This window comes from Marmota monax, unplaced genomic scaffold (assembly GCF_021218885.2).
Source record: "Marmota monax isolate L192 unplaced genomic scaffold, Marmota_monax_Labrador192_F-V1.1 WCK01_AAM20220418_F8-fsc00026, whole genome shotgun sequence".
NCBI classification, from domain to species: domain Eukaryota; kingdom Metazoa; phylum Chordata; class Mammalia; order Rodentia; family Sciuridae; genus Marmota; species Marmota monax.
Genome location: NW_026693108.1, coordinates 12891288 through 12904806, shown reverse-complemented (window position 1 = coordinate 12904806; position 13519 = coordinate 12891288).

Genomic DNA, 13519 nt, shown 5'->3' with positions numbered 1-13519 from the left:
CTCGTCACCGGTAAACAGCAGTAACAAGACCCCAGACATTACCAGAAACCCAAAAGCCCCCTCAAGCACCTATTAGTCCTCTCCCTACCCAAAGGTATCCCAGCTCCTGACTTCCAACACCAGAGATTGGTTTTGACCATTTTGAACTTCACATGGATGGAGTCCTAAAGTATATATACACTTTTATGTCCGCCTTCTCCCATTCAGGCATATTTTACACTGTTTCCACGTATTTGCATTATGCATTTGTAGTTCAGTCATAGCATTCCGCTGACTGAAGACACCACGTTTGGTTCATCCACTCTGTGATTGATGGACACTAAGGTTGCTGCCCATTCAAACGGTGCGCTGAGAACACAACACTCTCCTACATGTCATTTAATGAGCATATGCATGTATTTTGGTTGGGATTGTATGTAGCAAGGATCGTTTTTAATTTAGAAACTCTTCCTATAGTTCTGAGTACCTTGAAGTGGCTGATTACATTCTAGGTTCCAGATCCAAACTTTCAGATAAAGCCTCTTTACCATCTTCCCTTATTTGAAAAAATAAACAGATTCATGTGGAAGAAAGTGTCACCAGGAATGAAGATTCTACTGCTCATCGCTCCACTAAAGCTGGGGAGTCAGGGGTTGGAAAGAAAAACAGCCTCATTCAAAGCCACCCTTGAGGAAGGTAGAGAGAGTTTTCTGCCTCCAATCTCCATCTTTGGGGGCATAAACAGCTTTTATAAGAGAAGAGGGGCACAGTGGGTACATATCTTCATATTTAACTGCCCACGGGGAACAGGCCACTTGCCTGTTTTTCAACACTTCCTGTTGAAAAGCAGTTCCTCAATCTACTCTGAGACGGAGAAGGTAACAACTAGGAAATTGGGAAGAAAAATATTTGGGGGCTTTTAATTTCAAGGGGGCTTAGTTACAAAAGGATTGAAACATTGAGATGGATCCAAATATTAACAGCACAGGACACACAGCAGGAAAGAATATCAGCATTTAAGTGACTTGTGCTTTTATCTTAAGGGGAGGGTGTTAGAAATTTTAATGTTCCTTATATACTTTAGTCACTGTAGAAAATAAATTCTGTCAGCCAGAACCCAAGGGCCAAGCAGATTTTGCCTTGGTCTATCTCAAGTTGACTTTCCAGAGGGCTAGTGGACGGAAGGTAATATTAGAAGAACATGAAAATAGGATCCTACCAATTGTCAGTGACCCATCTCAGCCTCTCCTCACCAGAACACAGAAGCAGGGCACACAGCATCACGGGATGTGGGGAACAACAGCAGCAGACACTAAACAGTCTTTGTTGGGCTGGGGCTGGGGCTCAGTGGTAGAGCACTTGCCTAGCATGTGTGAGGCCCTGGGTTCGATTCCCAGCACCACCTATAAATAAATGAACAAAATAAAGGTTTATCAACATCTAAAAAATATTCTTTGTTGGAAAAAAATAGTCTTTGCTGAAAACGTAAAACAGCACAGCCTCTTTGAATCATCCTTTGGCAGTCTCTTACACGGCTAACATCCTCTTACATACCATCCAAAAATCATGCTCCTTGATATTTACCCAATGGGGTTGAAAACGTGTATACACACAAAAACCTGCACATTTGTTTGCAGCAGCATATTCATAACTGCCCAAACTTGGAAGCAACCAAGATGCCCTTCATTAGGGGAATGGATGAGCAAACATGGTGCACCTCAACCATGGACTCTTATCTAAAGAGAAAAGAGCTCTTGAGCACCATGAGATGCCACTTCACTCCCTTTAGGACAGCTGCTATGAAAGAAAGAGGGAGGAAGAAAAGGAGAAAGAGAGAGAGAGAGAGGGAGGAAGGGAGGGAGGGAGGGAGGAAAAAAATAACAAATACTGGCAAGAAATTGGAGAAATGGGAACCCGTGCACTGTTGCTGGGAGTGTAAAATGGTACAGAAGCTGTGGAAAGTACTGTGGAGGTTCAGTTGCCCTTGGGACCACATAAGGTGTCACAAGAGTGACTCCCCACAAAACTCACACTCAAATAGTCCTTTGTGCTGGAATGAAGTCAATGACCTGGGAGGGAGACAGGGCCCTAGGCCCCTCTTACCTCTGAGGTCTCCCAGAGCACCAGGAATACCACCAAGAAGAGGAGCGCCACAGTTTCCTGACAAGGTCTCAGCCATTCCAAGTCCTACAGCCATCACTCCAACGGGGCAATGGACTATATGTGAACTAGCTCCCTTAGGAAACTGCCCTGTTCCTCCAGAGTTTTCCAGAGCTGGGTCTCCCAAATGCCACTCCATGGCAGAGCTCTCCAAATCCCACAAGAAAAAAAAATGAGAAAAATAAAGCTGAGCTTTTTCAAACTCAGCAAGTTTAAAACCTTGCCTTTTAGATTATATCCTCACTCCACGGGGGGCTTAGAGTTAATTTTTAAATGAAATGATAATGACAGAAAATGAAAGTTCATGTATGTCCAAATAGAAAGTTAGCCGTCCTGTATTGATACCAAAAATAGTGTGAAATTTTCCTAAGCCATAAAAATCTCAAAAATCTGGGATTCATGGTGCTAGATCAGTATATAGATGAACTCTACTCTTCCAAGAATCTAAAGTACATACAAGATCATCTGCTTGAAATCATCACCTAATCCAGAAAACTGCACACAACCCAAAGGCCCACCCAATCTCCTGCGACAGCTGCCTACCCACAGACTCTCTGTCTTCCTCTCCTCTTCCTCAGCTTGATGACTAAAACCAGGCAACAGACGGGAGGAGGTGGAGATAATGACTAAGTCAGCCATCTAGACTGGAGAGTCAGATCCCTGAAAACACGGGTTTTTTACAGCCCACCCCACAGTTGATCCTGTGCCCAGCCAGGCCCTAACACACCAGGCCTGAGGCCCAAATGGAATCTTCTGCTTAACAGACCAGGTGTCAGGAGTCAAGCACAGCATCCCACAGGCCTCGGTATGACTCTAAAGATCATTGCTTGTCCGGGATTCACACGTCCCTTTAGAGCTCATAGAACAAGTGTGAACTGAGAGCATTTTCCGGAAAAACTACCCCCCAGAGCCTCTACTGGAAGACAAGATTCCTTTGCTTTGGAAGATTCTTCCATGGGCTATTTTTTTTTAATTAAATAAGTGGGATAACTACATTATTAGACACTGAGTCAAGAGTTATTATAAAAATCGACATCAAGGAATATTGGCTTGTGTAAGATGAAATGTCTCCATCCACATCCATTCTCAAATTAGGTTTATTTCTCTCTGGCTTTGCAGAAATGGTTCCTCCAGTGAACTTGAATCACCTTCCTGGGATCCTTCAAAACAAAAGGGAGGCTGCTATTCATTAGCATATATAGCCATTTGAGAGACAGAGATGTCAACTCCTCAATGACCCAGCAGGCCAGCTAGGAAAACTATCCCAGTAGCCCCTCGGTCCAGCACCTTTCCTGCAATCAAGCCATATATGCTTGATGAAGTAAATCTGTGATCTTAGAGCACGCACCACCCTTCAGCTTCTCAGATCATACAAATCCTGCATTTGATCAAATGAGACAACTTACTAGCAGAGGCTCTTAGACTGTGCTCCACGGGGAAGGGACCATTTTGAGGGCAAGAAGGTGTGGGTTCGGGTGGAGGCATTAGAAGGGCTGAAACTCCACCCTTTGTTCAACCAGAGTGAATTCACTGTTTTATTTTGACTTCCGTATAAAAGTTCAAGAAAAAACACATCCCTTTGGACCAAAAGTTTGCACATCCCTCACAAATGTGAACATGTTTTGCAAACTATAAGGCATCATGCATGTATATGTATGTATATTTTTCTACCATATGCACACAGAGGGGGAAGTGTGCTCCTTACTGGAATAGGCAAACTAACATTCTTGAATGCCCATTTTACAGGTGAGGAAAATGGGGTAGATTCACGCTGTCACAATATTTGAGAATGACTAATTCCAGGCTGCACTGTTTCTTCTTTGCCAGGGTCCCTACCTCTCAGCTTTGCACGTGGCTGCAGGAGCGCCGCGATCCTAGTTCTAAAGCATCCTGTGGATCCCAGCAGAAGAGATTGGCAAGGTTAGCTTCTACTGCTGTTAATAGTATTATCACACCAACTGTCAAACATGTTTTCAAATTGTTTTTTTTTAAATTACTCTTTCTTTTCTAAAATAACTCATGACTACTTTTTAAAAACAGAATCCTGATTCTTCTATGGCAACCAAGACAGTAGGCTCCACCTGGCGTTTATTAGACTCAATGAGAAAGAAAAATAGCCCGAAGTTCTGATCCCTGAGTGTTTTATTTGCTCTGTGCTGTACTTTGCTGTCTTCGTCACCAGAGCCCATATGGTCGCAGTGTTGCCTAAAACATGATTGTCATCTTTCTCAATAACTCTGATGAGGAACCATATTTATAGCTGCAATCTGAAATACATGGGGGGAGCCATCTAGCGTTTAGAAGTTGGCATTTAGGAGTTATATAGAACATCCCTCCTCCCTAAATTTGATTTGCCATCTGTGTTCATTTGCAGTGCTCCTAAGCATCAACACAGGGTGTGTGTTCCATTTGGGGGAGAAGTAAGTGTAAGAAACAAGAGCTTGTTCTGCTGCCTTGCAGAAGAGCTCCTGGTGTTTGGAGCAAGGAACTTAGCTCCAAGGTTACTGCAAGTTCCTCCTTTGGTACTGGACACCTCAAGGAAAGGACATTTAAAGGGATGGCCCATTTGAAGTAAATGCATTGTATGTTCAGAAGCCTCCCAAACAAGCCTGTGTTCTAATTGGCTGTTTTTCTGACATGAAAATAGAACCAAACTTGGCTATCAGTGGTGCAGGCAACAGTCCACCTGATGAATTTCAGGAGCATCAGGAAGGCCCAGGACATCTCGTTCCACCAACTGCTTTGTCCTGGCTCATTTTATAATGGATCTATGGAGGTGGAATTGACAGAATGAACTGCATTTTTTTTAAATAAATTGTGATTCCATGAGTCCTGGCATGTGCACACGGCATGAGACCACCACCACCATCAATATCATGAGCATTTCATCACCCTCAGAAGTCTCATCCTGCCCCTTGGGACTCCCCTCTGCCCTGCTCTGCTTTCTAGCAATATGGATTAGATTGCATATCTAGAGTATATAAAAATGAAATATGGATTAGTTTGCATTTCTCGATTATATAAAAACAAAATCATCTGTACTCTTTGTCTGGCTTCTTCCTTCAGCACCATGTCAGGAATTCTTCCACGTTGTCATATGCATCCATATTTTGTTTTTTACTGATAAGTAGTATTTCATTGTAGGAATAGGCCACATTTTGTTGATCCAGTCATCTTTTGATGGGCATTTAGGCTATTTCCAGCATTTGGCTATTACAAATAAAAGTTTACAAATTATAATATATTTATTACAAATATAAGTTTTTGTGTAGACCCTTTTCTTCTAAGTAAATTCCAAGGAGTGAAATAATGGGGCCATGTGGTTGGTATATGCATAACATTTAAAGAAACTATCTGGTTTAGTCAGCTTTTTTACCACTACAACTAGAAAACCCAATCAGAACAATGGTAGAGGAAGAAAATTTTATTTGAGGGCTCACGGTTTCAGAGGTCCATAGAAGGCAGGCTCCATTCCTCGGGGCTCGAGGCAAGGATGAACATCGTGGTGGGAGAGTATGGTGGAGGGAAGCAGCTCACATCATGATCAGAAATCCACACCCCAATTCCCACCTCTTCCAGCCACACCCTACCACTTCAGTTACCACAAGTTAATCCCTATCATGGGTTAAATCACTGATTGGGTTACGGCTCTTAGGACCCAATCACTTCTCCTCTGAACCTTCTTGCATTGTCTCACATGTGAGATTTTGGGGGGCACCTCACATCCAAACCATAACACTATCTATTTCAAGACAGAGTGGTTGTAACATTTTGCATCCCACCAGCAATGTGTGAGCATTCCCCTGGCTCCAAATCTTCACCAACACTTGCTATTTTCAGCTTTTGTATTATCACCGTTCCAATGGGCATATAATAGTGTCTCATTGCTATTTTAATTTTACTTGCCCTCCTAACTAATGAAGGGCTGCATCTTTTTATGTGCTTATTTACCATTTATAAACCTTTTTTGATAAAGTGCCTATTCAAAATCCTTTGACCAGTTTTGTTAATTTATGATTTTATATTTTAACTTTTTTATTTTTTTTTTTTAGTATTGAGAATTGAACCCAGGATCTCACACATACTAGGCAAGCACTCTCCACTGAGGTATAACCCCAGCCCTTTACTGAATTTTTAAAATCACCATATTGTTGAATTGTGAGAATCTTTTATATCATCTAGATGAAAGTCCTTTGCTAGAAATGAGAGGCAAATATTCCTCCCAGTCTGCCATTTATCTTTTCATTTTATTAATAGAATCAAAATTCTTATTTTGCTGTCAAATTTATTGACATTTTCTTTTACAGTTCATGATTTTTATGTCTCATTTAAGAAGACCATGCTAAGACCACTAGGATATCTCCTGTTTTCTTCTAGAATGTTAAATAGTGTTAACTTGTTGAATTAAATAAGCAGGAGCTCATTATTCCGAGGCTGCCTCCATACTTTGAATTCCTATATTATGAGCTACAACCTAACTTAGAAATACGGGAGACAGCAAGTATCAACCAATCCCAAGCAACAGGATTTCAGCCAATGACAGCAAACAACTGGTCACGCCACACCCAAAGGAGGAAACTGCATTAGCGCACCACGCCCAGGATAGGGAGAGGCGTAACATTAGCTCATCAGATGCTTCTCTACTTGGCTTCTGCCTCTGTGTTACATAAGCTTTGGCTCATGCTGATGGGAGAAGATCGCTGAACCTTTCTTCATTCTGAGTACCCAATTCATGAATCATCTTTTGCTCTAATAAATTCTGCTAAATTTAATTTGTGTAAGGTACTATGCTTTTCTTTTTTCTGTTAGCATGACAAATTAACTTTCAAATGCTAACTCAACCTTGCATTCCTAGTATAAACCCATTTGTCCGTGAATTTTGACTTGCTAAAAAAAATTTTCAGAAATCTTCTATCTAAATTCATGGGAAATATTGATTTGTAGTTTTCTTGTAATGGCTTTGATTTCAATTTCATGGTGATTCTGTACTAAAAGAATTCAGGAAGAATTATTCCTCTCCTATCTTTCTGGATGCATTTATTTACAATATACATTATTTTTCCCTCTAAAGATTAGGTAGAAGTCATCTGATTATAGGATTTTCTTTTAGAAAGGTTTTTATCTACAATTTGATTATGTATTAGTGAATTTAGGGATATTCAGCTTATCTATTACTTCTTGAGTGAGATTTTTCTAGCTGCCATTTTTCAAATAATTTGTCTTTTTCTTTAACTGGTCCAATTGATTGGCATGACTCTATTTATATAATCTCCTTTTTGGAGTGCCAGGAATTGAACCAAGGGGGGCTTAACCACTGAGCCCTTTTTATATTTTATTTAGAGACAAGGTCTTGCTAAATTGCTTAGGGCCTTGCAGCTTTGAACTCAGTGATCCTCCTGCCTCAGCCTCCCAAGCCACTAGGATTACAGTTGTGCAGCGCCACACCCAGCTCTTAAATGTCCTTTTAATGGTCTTCCTTTTCTCATTGCTGATATTGGCAATTTGTACTCTCCCCCATCTCTCTCTCTCTCTCTCTCTCCCTCTCTCTCTCTCTCTCTCTCTCTCTATATATATATATATATATATACATATATATATATATATATACATATATATATATATGTATATATATATATATATATATATATATATATAAAATCTTTTCTTTGCCCACCCGCACCCCTATCATTTCCACTAAAAGCTTATTGGTTTTATTGATCTTAAAGAACCAGTTGTAAATTCATCCATTTTTTCACTACTCTTTTCATTTTAACTCTTATTTTCTTCTGCTTACTTTAACCTCCTTTTTCTGATTGCTTAACGGAGAAGCTCAGAATATTGATTTTAGAATTTTTCCTTTTAAAATATGTGTTCAATACTATTAACTTTCCCCTCTAACACCGCTTTAGCTGCATCCCACAAAGAAGTCACTCTTTTATTTTCATTCAGTTCAAAAATGTTTTCAGATTTCTTTTTGTGATTCTTCTTTGATCCATAAGTTAATCCAAAGTATATGATTTTGTTTCCGAATACTGAAAAGTTTCAAGATATCTTTCTGTTATTTACTTCTAGCTTAACTCCATGATGGCTTGTAATGTCGCATAATTTCAATTATTTAAAAAATTGTTAAAATTTATTTTATGGCCCAGAATATGTCCCCTTTAAGCTGAATATCTATTGTCTTTTTGTTGGGTAAAGTGTTAGAACACTTATACATACACGCAATAAGACCTAGTTGATCAATGGTCTTTTTCAAGTATTCTGTATCTTTACTAATTTCCTGTCAACTTGCCCTATCAGTTATTGAGAGAGGAGTGTTGCAATCTCTAGCAAGAGTTATGGGGTTCTCCATTTCTCCATCAGTTCTGTCCATGTCTGCTTTGTGTATTTGAATTCTTTATTATGTACATATGCGCTTAGGATTATTATGTCTTTCTAATGAACTGACCTCTTCATTATTACAAAATGACTCTCCTTACTAACATTGGCCTGGTACATCTCCCCCATCATTTTAACCTATCTGGACAGTAGACAGCAGACAGTTGATTGCTTAGTTACCTCACAGCATTTGCCTTTTAATTGTGCTGGAGAGCCCTTTCCTACTTAATATGATTAATGGCTGGATTTAAAGCTGCTTCTGATTTGTTCTCTCTTTGTCACTTCTGGGGTGGAGGTGGGTGTTCCCTTCATTTTTCTTCTTTTTTCACTCTTCTTCTGGATTGAGTTTGTGAATCTATATTTTAAATTCCTTATTAACTGCACGTCTTAGATTTGTTTTCTCAGCGATTGCCTCAGAATTCACCCCACGCATCTCTAACTCATCAGTTTACCTTCCAGTAATATTATACTGTGCTACTAGAGTGTGAAGATGGCACGACAGCGCGCTTCTGTCTGTGCCGTCTTTATCATACATTTCACTTGTACGTACGTCCGTCCCTTTATATGAAGGCTATGACTTTTGTCACTAGTCAAACACTTTTCTGGGTTCAAAATATGAACTGAAGCATCTGAGCAGGTCTTGAGCACAGTGGGGATGGGAAGAAAGTCTGACCGTGTTAGATGAATGAACAGCCCCAGCGGACAAGCAGGACACAAAAGGCTGCGCCCACCTTTTAACTTTGGGGAGGGCAAGGTGAAAGTCTGACGGGTTGAGAATTCTCACCCATTTCCCCACCATCCTGCCTAGATTTAGAATGCTGAACAGTGCACTTAGAGCAGTCATCTTTGCACTTTAAAGCCACGAAAATTAGGCAAAGCAAAAAAAAAATGTCAGATCATAGCTTAATTATGGATGTGGTCAAGCCCTTGTTATAACAAAGTTAAAAATAAAGATTTCACTGGACATCACTCTAAATATATATTAATCCATCAGGAAATTTCATTTATAAAATATTGAAATTTGCAAGAAAGATTCAATAAATATAAAGTTTCCCCCTGTCTTATCATCCCTCATACCCACTCCCACCCCCCCCCCCATTGGCCTGGACTTCCAAACACAGAACCGGAAAAGATTGAAGAATCCACCAATTCCAGTCTTGGCCAGATTTCTGCTGACAGTAGTTCCAGGTTTAAGGATTACTGTTCCTAAATCTCAGTGGCGTCTTAGCGCTTGACTAAGAATTGCTGGCACACAGGAACCATTGTCAGAAGTCTTCGGGATGTTTTTTTGACACACATCTGTTTGCCACCAAGTTAGAGTTGTCTCTGGATCTCTTCCTGTCTATCTCCCTCTCTTTTGTTCTCTGTCTCTCTCTCCATGTCTGTATCTTTTATTCTTCATCTTTCTCTCCTTTAAAGAAAATAGGGGTTAGACATGTGGACTCTGGATCCAACTCTGAGTTTGAGTCTTTGTCTCTTAATAATAGGGTAAGTGGCCACCTAACTTCTCTACTTCTAACCTAATTTCTCTTCTTCTGCCTCAGTTTCCTCATCTTCAAAAATTAGGATAATAATCGTTCCTACCTAATACGAATGTTGAGTTCTATACTGTATACCAGGACATGTACCCGTCCATATTATCCCTCAGCAGACAGATGGACACTGCTATAGAGAATACAACTGTGTTTGGTTGTATTCTGTGGGTTCAACTGCATCATAATTGTTCACAGGAATTATTATCCCTGTGTTGCAGTTGGGAACACAGAGGCATGAAGAGGTTTTGAGCCTTGAACTCAGCCATCAGCTATTTCTTAAGTGAGCTCCCTGTGCAATGCAGCACTATTGAAATTGTGCTGTTGTCGAAAGCTTGCTTGTGTCTTTCCATTGAGTTGTAAATTCCATAAGACCCAGATAGTACCCTATTGAATAGGCACCTAATAAATGCTTATTAAATAAGTGTGTGGAATTGGCACTGTGAGGTAACCATGGTCCACAAGGAACCGCCCATATTACGTTGGCGTGGAAAAAACTAGACTATGTGAAAACTCAGAAACCCTGTAAAGCACAGCATCCATCCTGTAAGAATTTGAAGAATGGAGAATGGTACTTGTGTTGTGTGTCGGCTGGACCAAGTATGACTAATGGGAGAAAGCTATTACAAACGTTTTCTTTGAAGGCACTCCAAAACAAAGTCAGGCCTCCGGATGTTTAATTGTCTCGGTTTTCATTTCCAAGCTGTCATTAACACTACTTCAAATGTGACTTCTAAGCTCATAAACTTTATGTCCTTAAGGGTCTAGTAGTCTAACTCCGTTCCACTATACAATAATTACATGTATTTTAAAAAGTAGTGAGTTATGTATCACTAGTTGGAAAATAAAAAAAGGCTGTGGAGGTTAGATCTGAGAGATTTATGCACCAGGATTCAGTGATGCTTTACTCTTGAAGAATATTTTCTGTGTAAATGTAATTGCCCTTAAAGACAGGCTTGAGTTATATCCTATTTTTTACATTATTGTTATCTCAATGACAATCAAAACTTTGGAAATATTTCAGGACCTCGATTCCAGCTCCATAAGAAATATTGATCTTTGAACTTCTGTCAGAATTGCCAGCCTCCACAACCTAAAGTGGAAAATTTGGAAATTTTTATTTGATTATAAGGCCAGGGAGAGATTTCTCCCTTGTGATATTGATAGATATCCCAATCTGTCTTTGGATCAAGCAGACAAGCTTCAAATTTATTTATTTTTTTTTTAATTTATTTTTTTTATTGGTTGTTCAAAACATTATAAAGCTATTGACATATCATATTTCATACAATAGATTCAAGTTGGTTATGAACTCCCAATTTTACCCCAAATACAGATTGCAGAATCACATCGGTTACACATCCACATTTTTACATAATGCCCTATTAGTGACTGTTGTATTCTGCTACCTTTCCTATCCTCTACTATCCCCCCTCCCCTCCCCTCCCATCTTCTCTCTCTACCCCATCTACTGTAATTCATTTCTCTCCTTGTTTATTTTCCCATTCCCCTCACAACCTCTTATATGTAATTTTGTAAAACAATGAGGGTCTCCCTCCATTACCATGCAATTTCCCTTTCTCTCCCTTTCCCTCCCACCTCATGTATCTGTTTAATGTTAATCTTTTCTTCCTGCTCTTCCTCCCTGCTCTGTTCTTAGTTGCTCTCATTATATCAAAGAAGACATTTGGTATTTGTTTTTTAGGGATTGGCTAGCTTCACTAAGCATGATCTGCTCTAGTGCCATCCATTTCCCTGCAAATTCTATGATTTTGTCATTTTTTAGTGCTGCGTAGTACTCCATGGTGTATAAATGCCACATTTTTTTTATCCATTCATCTATTGAAGGGCATCTGGGAAGCTTCAAATTTATTCATAGAACACATTTCCCACCTCCTCTGTGTCATAAGTTTAATTTGCTTCCCACACCATATTGTATCAAAATGCATAACTGAAATTGGTTCTGTTATAAATTGCTTTAAAATAACAAAATTCTGAAATCAAATTAGTACCTACTTAGGCTCTGTTCATCCTGAAAGACTTTGATGAAAGCTTTTCATTTATTGTCACAATTACTTCCCAGGAAATAAATTACTATCGTGCTACTTTTCAGTGGTACAGTCAATTTCTTTTGAAAGTTTTTGCTGCCAACTTTAACTCCCTTTAAAAACTCTCTGTGATTTAAAACAATGTATTTGGTCCACAGTCCACTTGGTTTCGATGACTGGATCATGTTTCCCAGCAGTTCCAGTACACCAATTACTTCAGTGCAATTCAGGACACAGGCTGGCAAAAGTGTCAAAATACTTTGTTTTCTAGCAAATTTATAGATCCACCTATACTCTTTCCAGAACATTTGATTCTTAGAGATGACAGGGCTGATCCATCATCACTAGGAAGCTCACCAAATCACTCCACTTGCATGAAGAAGGGTCTGGAGTCAGGTACTCTGGCTCTCTGAATCCTGCTTTTATTGGTGCCGTTCAAGGGGCAGAGCTTGGCTCTCAGCAGTGCTAGCTGGACCATGTGGTAACTGAATTTGTCGCAGAGGTCACTCTAGTACAATGCTAATCACCTAAGTTATCAAACCGAGGCACTTCCTGTTTCAAGCTTCGGCCCCTCAGGTGCAGCCACCCAATTAGACTGGCTGAGCTGAAGGAATCGAAGCTCTCAGGAGAACTCTAAAGCCTAGAGGTGTGGCTAGCACCAGACACAGCAAATTCAGGCCAAGGGCCTCCCGCTGTCCCCCAGAGCTGGTGTTCTTGGGCTGGTTCCACTCAGGCAAGCTGTGTCCACAGTCCTGTCCTGGGCCAGCTAGCAACCCCATTCCTGACAGAATGCTCCCATATCTGTCTATCAGTCTATATGGTGACCAGGGGCTGGGGCCCGTTACTGGCCAGAGACAAGGGACACGCTTCAGTAGATGAGGTCGACCCTGCTTGACCACTTGAATTGAGAAAGGAAGAAAGGTTATTTCCACATGGGAAAATCTGACTGCTGGCTTAAACAAAGGTGGGGGCAGAGGGTGGTGGCGGTCAGGCCCTCACAGCAGCTACTCCCTGTTCTCCACAGACAGGCAGCCTGGAGACTAGGAAGGATCTGTCCCTGCCTTCCTCAGAAAACGTCATGACCCTCAAGTTCATACACAATGAGGCACACAAAACCCCCAACAGCAGGAGCACGCAGCTTTCCCTGGGAGAACAAGGGTTCTCACTCCTGTCCTCCCGTTATCTAAAGGACTGACTCAGAGAGTGGCCTGTGGCAGGCCCATCCCCCACTATTTAATAACCCTTGGTGGATGAGGCCCCAGCCCAGAGAGCCTGGCACAGTGATCCTCGCTCCAAAATGCCCCCACCTAAGCGTCCCAGACCAAATACACACAGAAGCCTCTAACATCCAGTGCCCATGGGGAACTGGTTCAGGACCCGGGAGGAAGCCATGATCCATAGTGTTATGCCCAGGGTTTGCAG